This window comes from Castor canadensis, chromosome 8 (assembly GCF_047511655.1).
Source record: "Castor canadensis chromosome 8, mCasCan1.hap1v2, whole genome shotgun sequence".
NCBI lineage: Eukaryota > Metazoa > Chordata > Mammalia > Rodentia > Castoridae > Castor > Castor canadensis.
This window is the reverse complement of record NC_133393.1, coordinates 83,697,542-83,705,205: the sequence shown is the minus strand read 5'-3', so window position 1 is coordinate 83,705,205 and position 7,664 is coordinate 83,697,542. Positions and strand designations below refer to the sequence as shown.

At 35.2% G+C, this 7,664-nt stretch overlaps 1 long non-coding RNA gene across 2 annotated transcripts in view; it reads right to left on the bottom strand.

Annotated features, from left to right (window-relative positions):
• Positions 1-2,475: 2,475 nt before the first annotated feature.
• Positions 2,476-7,664, bottom strand: part of LOC141425501 (uncharacterized) — an 82,462-nt gene continuing 77,273 nt past the window's right edge. For both annotated transcript variants that reach the window (XR_012450505.1, XR_012450506.1), the window contains one exon: positions 2,476-4,447. This is a non-coding gene — a long non-coding RNA (uncharacterized lncRNA). The remainder of the gene's footprint in view (positions 4,448-7,664) is intronic.

Below are 7,664 nucleotides of genomic sequence, written 5' to 3'. Positions count from 1 at the left end.
ACTGTTGTGTAGTTTTCAGTATACAGGTCTTGCACTCTTTTGGTAAATTTTAAGTATTTTTTGTTCTTTTGTTGCTATTGTAAATAGAATTATTTTCTTAGCTTCTTTTTTAGATTGTTCATTGATAGCATATATAAATATAATTAATTTTTGGATAATTATCTTGTATTATCCAACTTTGCTAAACTTACCAGCTTTAGTAGTTTTCTTGTGGCTTTGTTAGCATGGTTCTTTTTTTTTTCTTTCTTTTATTATTCATATGTGCATACAAGGCTTGGGTCATTTCTCCCCACTGCCCCCACCCCCTCCCCTACCACCCACTCCCCCCTCCCTCTCCCCCCCCCAATACCCAGCAGAAACTATTTTGCCCTTATTTCTAATTTTGTTGTAGAGAGAGTATAAGCAATAATAGGAAGGAACTAGGGGTTTTGCTGGTTGAGATAAGGATAGCTATACAGGGCATTGACTCACATTGATTTTCTGTGTGTGAGTGTTACCTTCTAGATTAATTCTTTTTTTTTTTTCATTTTTCTTTTATTATTCATATGTGCATACAAGGCTTGGGTCATTTCTCCCCCCTGCCCCCACCCCCTCCCTTACCACCCACTCCGCCCCCTCCCTCTCCCCCCCTCAATACCCAGCAGAAACTATTTTGCTCTTATTTCTAATTTTGTTGTAGAGAGAGTATAAGCAATAATAGGAAGGAACAAGGGTTTTTGCTGGTTGAGATAAGGATAGCTATACAGGGCATTGACTCACATTGATTTCCTGTGCGTGGGTGTTACCTTCTAGGTTAATTCTTTTTGATCTAACCTTTTCTCTAGTACCTGTTCCCCTTTTCCTATTGGCCTCAGTTGCTTTAAGGTATCTGCTTTAGTTTCTCTGCATTAAGGGCAACAAATGCTAGCTAGCATAAGATAGTGTCATCTATAAATGGAAATAATTTGATTTCTCTTTCTATTCTAGGTGACTTTGCTTCTTTTTCTTGCACAATTTCTCTGAATAGGACCTTTAGTACAAAGTCAAATAGAAGAGATGAGAGCAGATGTACTTGTCTTGTTCCTCATCTTAGAGAGAAAACTTCAGTCTCTCAACACTAGCTACGTTAGCTGAGAGTTTTTCATGATTCTCTTTATCATATTAAGAAAGTTCTTTTCTATTCCTAGTTTGAGTGTTTTTTTTATCATGAATGGGTATTGAATTTTCTCAAATGTTTTTTTATCATCTGTTCAGATGATCATGTGTTTTTGCTCTTTATTCTACTAATATGGTATGTTTCATTGACTATATTCAATGTATTTCATATATTGAACAAATTCCCCATTCCTGGGGTCAATTGCACTTGGTGATGGTGGATAATTCTTTTATACCCAGATAATTCTTTTATTATCTTTTAAGTAATTTGGTTTGCTATTTTATTGATGATGTTTATATCTACTTTGAAAGGGATATTGACCTACAATTTTCTTTGCTTGGATTGTCCTTGTCAGGTTTTGACAACACAGTAATACTGGAATCATAGAATGAATTGGAAAATGTCCCTCATCTGTTTTTTGGAAGAGTTTGTGGTTAATTGTTTTTAAAACATTTGGTACAATTCACTGATAGACCTGGACATTTTTGTGGGAAAGTTTTTATTACAAATGAATGCAAGTTTTTCAGATTTTATACTTCAGTTTCAGTATTTTGTGTTCTAGGAATTTGTCAATTTCATCTCAGCTAACCAATTTATTGGCATTCAGTATTTCCTTTATAATCCCTTTGATTTCTGAAAGGTCAGTATGTCCTTGTTTTGCTACTGACATTTTATTAATTAAAGTCATCTCTCTTTTTCTCTTGGTCTTCCTAGACAATGGTTTATCAGTTTTGTTACTCTTTTTAAAGAACCACCTTTTGATTTTGTTGGGTTTCTCTGTTACTTTTCTATTTAGTTTATTTCTTTTCTAACCTTTATTATCTCGTTTTTCTACTTGTTGGAGTTTTAGTCTACTTTTTGTAGTTTCTTAAGATTGTAGGTTAAGTTATTGATTTGAGATCTTTTTATTTTACTTTACTTTCTTAAAGACAGGGTCTTACTAGGAAGCCTAGGCTAGCCTCAAATTTGTGATACTCCTGCCTTAGCCTCCACACCTGGTTAGATCTTTCTTCTTTTATAGTATGTACTTACAGTTACACAATTATCTCTGCTCATTACATTAGCTATATTCCAAAAGTTTTGTTATATTGTGATTTGTTTTAAAATGCCAACTATGTGCTCATGGGCATATGACATATAAAGATATGATTTGTGTGATTATATATCACAAAGTAAGGAGAGGGGCCTTTTTATATACTATAAGACTTATAATTATTGCTTTATGTTGTTTTTTATTGCTAAAAAAATGCAAAAAAATATGTTATTTTCTTACATATTTACTTTTGTACTTTAGAAGTACTTTCCATTTCTTCATATGGATTTAAATTATTGCCCTCTACCCTTTCATTTCAGCCTGAGATCTGAAACAAAAAAATCTAGTTTTTATTTACCTAGAAATGTCTTGATTTCTCCTTTCTTAGCATATAATTCTGCTGTCTATAGTATTTTGCTTGATAGGATTTCTTCTTTCCATATTTTGAATGCATCCTCTCAGTACCTTCTGAACACCATGGTTTCTGACGAGTAATCAGCTGTTAATCTTGTTCATAACTCTGAGTTCAGGGCAGTGTGTTTCTCTCTTGCTGATTTCAAGGTTCTTTTTAGTTTTAATTTTTGACAAATAATCCTGGGTCTAAATGTGAATCTCATTGGCATTATCCTACTTGGAATTCACTGAGTTTCTTCAATGTATTGAACTGTTATTTATCAAATTTGGGAAGATTTTGCTCATTGCTTCTTTCAAAATTCTGTCCTTCCCTGTATCTTCTCTTTTTCTGAAGCTCCCATTATAAGTATGTTGATTTACTTGATGATGTTGTACTGGGCTTCGCGAGGCTCATTCTTCATCACTCTTTTTTCTTTCTGTTCCTTACATTAGAAGATCTCATTAGTCTTCCTTCAAGTTTACTAATTCTGCCAGTTCAAATCTGCTATTGAATATCTCTGGTGCTTTTGTCACTTATGCTATTTTACTTTTCAATTGCATAATTTCTATTCTCTCTCTCTTTCTCTCTCTCTCTCTCTCTCTCTCTCTCTCTCTCTCTCTCTCTCTTTCTCTGTCAGGTCTACTGGTGTTTAAACTCAGGGCCTAGCATTTGCTAGGAAGTCACTATCACTTGAGCCATGCCCCCAGACCTTTTTGGCTTTTACTTATTTGGGGGATATTTTTCCTCAGGGCCAGCGTCAGACAGTCTTCCTAACTGTGCCTCCCAGTAGTTGGGATTACAGGGGTGAACTACCACGAAGCTTGTTGGTTAAGAAAGGGTCTTGCCTGGGTTGGTCTCACACCATGATCTTCCTGATCATTGCTTCTCAAGTATCTGTATGACAGGAATGAGACACCATGCCCAGTCCCTGGTTCTTTTTATATCTCCTTATTGATACTCTCTATTTGGTAGGATATCATTCTCATACTTTCCTTTAATTTTTAGGCATGATTTCTTAGTTCTTTGATCATACTTAAAGTAGCTCCTCAATGATCCTTTTAACTGGTTGCTTTCCCATCCTGTAAAATGTTTTATTATATGTCTTATAAATTTTCTTTAAACCCAGAAATTTTAGATATACAATAAGACACTTCTAGATATAAAACCCTCCCCAAAGAGGTGTGGATGTGATTAGTATTGCTGCCCGTGTTGCTTATGCTAATTCAATAAAGTCTTTCATTTTTGTCTTGTTTGCTTACTGAAGTTTTTGCTCAGTAACTTAGTATTTAGTTAATGAATGGTCAAAGATGTCCCTACATTTCACTAGTCAGTAAGTCTCCCAGCTCTTGACACTGGGTTCTTGGTGTATACTTTGGTGAACCTTCAACATTCAGGCAAGCAATGTACAACTTTAATTTAGTCTTCACGTTCTGCTTGTACAAATACTCAAGGTTAAGTCAGAGTCAAAAGCCTAGCGGCTCCTTTTCTGGACTTGCACATGTATATCACCTTTCTAGATTCCCAAGAGTATGTAATAACTTTTCAAAGCTCCTATGGACATGTTGTTCTTCAACTTTTCTTTTAGAGTGTTTTGATCAGCTTCTTTTTTACCCTATTACTGGCATCTTTGTCAGTTTCAAGCTTAATCAATTGTTGCTGATTATTTTCAACCAACATTTTTATGTAAAAGGCTCTTCACACTGAGTGAGCTCTGTATAAAGAAAAACCCATAGTGGTTAATTCCAGGCAACTTTCAGATTGGTCAAGTCATGACAGTTCTCTGACATGGTCTTTTGGCCAGCTTCAAATCATTCTGTCCCTTGTAGTGGCTGCTGGGTTGATATTTTTCATGATGATTTCAGGGCTTTTGATTTTTAAAGCAACCCTGGAGATGATGAGAAGAAGATGGGACTATGGTAAGTTAAAATAGAATAGAGTTCACTGTTCTTATTCATATTCAGCTATTTTTCTTGGGGAATAAAAAGAAAGCCTTTTATTATTTCTCAGGGTTCTGAAGAAGTAGATTTGGGTGATTTTCCCCCCAGTGGTCTAATTGCTTTTGTCAAAAGAGAGATTTTCAGAGATACTTCTCAACCACTCTGCTGACAACATCCTAGGTACATTTTTTGAAGAAGAAATAATCTAGAGAAGATGCCTATCACAGACCACTTTTAAGAGACTGGAAATGAAATTTAAGGCAGTGAGAGAAGTTTCTGGGAACTTGGAGCAGGTGAAGGAATGCAAAGCTGCCTTCATTATTGTCTAATACCTTACTCTGCTCCTTTCTTTCCTTATGTTTGCCCTTCTCTCACACTTCTTCATCATTGTGACCATTCCACTAACTTCTATCTACAGAAAGTCACTTTCTCTTTCTGGACTACATCTCCTTGCTTTTATACATGCTTAACCCCTTCCTGGGATTTCCTTCACCTTTCTCCACAGTAAAATTCCACTCATTGTCCAAGACCTCACATAAATGTCACCTTTTCTGGGAATCTTTACCTATCTTTCTTATATGAAAGAAATCTCTCCCTTCTTTGTTTTCTCATAGCATTCTTCTGCACTTCATTTAACCAAAAAAAAAAAAGTCCCGAATTAATGTTTCTTGATCTTTAATGTACAAAACAGTTCCCCAGGGAAATCTGCTGAGTGTGCAGATTCCTAAGCCTCATGCATAAACATACCGATTCAGAAAGTCTGGGGTAACATTTCTAAACCTGCATTCAACCAAAACAAAAAATTATTATAAGGCAGGCGGTACATTGATTACCTTTTGGGCAGCAGAATTCTCTAGCTGGTTCCTTATTAAACTTCCTAGCAGAAGCAATGTTTCTTAAATTAAATTAGTAAAAACTCCCCCCAGAATATCAGGCCTAACATAGTGTACATATGGCAACCAAAAGTTTTTCTGAAAGTATGGGCATACATATTACCCAGACTTTACTGATGAAGGTCAGAATCATTGGGGGTATGTTTAAATGGTGACCATGCTGTAGTTAGACAACACTAACGGTGTCTACTCTATGTGTCCCCACCTCAGACCCACTGCACAGGAGTCTACCTCACACATGCCACTTGCAAATCCAGCAACTGGCCATTCCAACAATAGCACCACACTTTCCTTCTCTTAAATATTACCTGTAAAGGGTTGGGAGTTAGTTATAATTTGCTCACCAAATGATTTCTAAATGCATAAAACCCATACAATGTGATACAAATTTCTCATTGACACAGTTTAGAGATTCAGTATTCTGGACTAAGACATAACATTTCAAGAAGTATTTGTGCAGACCTTAAGAAAATTTCAAACAAGCATAAAAAAATGTTTCTTCACAAGTGAAAAGTAAATGTGTTACCAATGCCTTTGCTATAGTGTTAAAAAGAAAAAAACAATGGGACACACATAGTAAAACTGAATTCAATCTATGTTTGGGACATAGTAATTGAATGAAATAAAATGTAGCTCAAACTCTCTAGGCAAGTCCTAATTTCAAATACACTTCCAATTGTGTCTCTACACCTTTGAAATGAGTTGAAGTTTCCAGTAGTTTGAAATTCCAACTGTATGTCCTAGGCTACATTTTAAACAATGTGCTGTCAGCTCACAGCTCCTCTTCTCTATTTAGAAAACACAGCCACCACTTATTTTATCCAATCTGCCTATTTTCCCCCATGAGAGAAACATTGATTCTGATCTTATTCATTTTTTAGCTGTATTACAATAAAAGCTTGAGACTATGTCACTAAAGAAAGGAGACAAAAAACCATCTAGAATCACTACATATAATTTCATTTCCTTTCTAGCTCTAAGATGGGAAATTTATAAGAAATGATTTCAGAAAAAATAAGTATGAATGGAGGCTTATCAAGATTGTGAGAAAGCTGCCCTCAAATGTTTTAGAATCTCATCCAATATTCATATATTCTAATATTCACTTTCATGAGCTCCTACCCCCACCTGCACTGATGGACATGCTTCTGAGTCGGTCAGAGAATTCTGCATAATTTTCCTCCATCGCTTGCTGGACACCACAACTAAAACACTGATATTTATGTCTCCAATGTCCAGTTGAGAAGTGCTGTAGAAGGAAGAGAAGGCCACTAGGATTTGCTGTTCTCCTGTGATATATCAAGTTCTCCAAATTACATCCAAATTAGATTTAAACAACTTTAATTTACAGTAATCATCAGCCATAAAAGAGCTAAATAACTATTTTATGCCACACTGAGTCTAGGAAAATGTAATATATTTACTCACAGTATGGAACCTAGATAAATCCTATACAAGTTTCATGGAATGGCTGGGTTCTGAGTTCCACCAAGAGACTCCATCTTGTGCCTTTGTTATTTTTTTTTACTTTCCAATAATTAAAAATCTTTAGAGAATGTCACAGAAATATTATCAAAGAACTCTTTGATGCCCATCATTATTCACTCAGTTTTGTCATTTGTCACAATTGCTTTTCTCTCTCTCTCTCTCTCTCTCTCTCTCTCTCTCTCTCTCTCTCTCCATTCCCCTACCTGGAACACTTCAGCAGATTTAACAATGTATGATACTATTTCCTAACTTCAATCCTTATTTAAATTTCTCAGTTCCTCAATAATATCATTTATAGAATTTTTGTGGTCCAAGATCTATTCCACTTTCCACTCTGCATTTAGTTTTTCTATCTCTCTAGCCTCCTTATGTAGAATATCCTTAACCTTTCTTTGTCTTTCACAACATTCACACTTTCAGTCTCTTTTACTTTGAAGAGATAAGAAAGATGAAAATGCGTAGTTGTGCTCAATAAATTTTTAACATTGATGGATTCAGCTTATTAACTGTTTTATGTCCCTACAATCTCATATGTACAGCATAAAGCCATATCAAACAAAGGTTTAAAATTTAGTTACATTTATGATTTTTTTTTAAGTCCAGAGGTTTTAAAGAATTGGATTTACAAAAGCCTCTGCCTGAAATTAAGTTGATTGGTGCTTTCTTTGTTGCCTGGAGACTGAATTTATTGATCTAGTTTTCATCATTTTATGACTAAATGCAGAAAGGAGATGAAACAAAGTGAGGAGAAATAAACATCGTGTAAACTCAAAGCATCCAGATT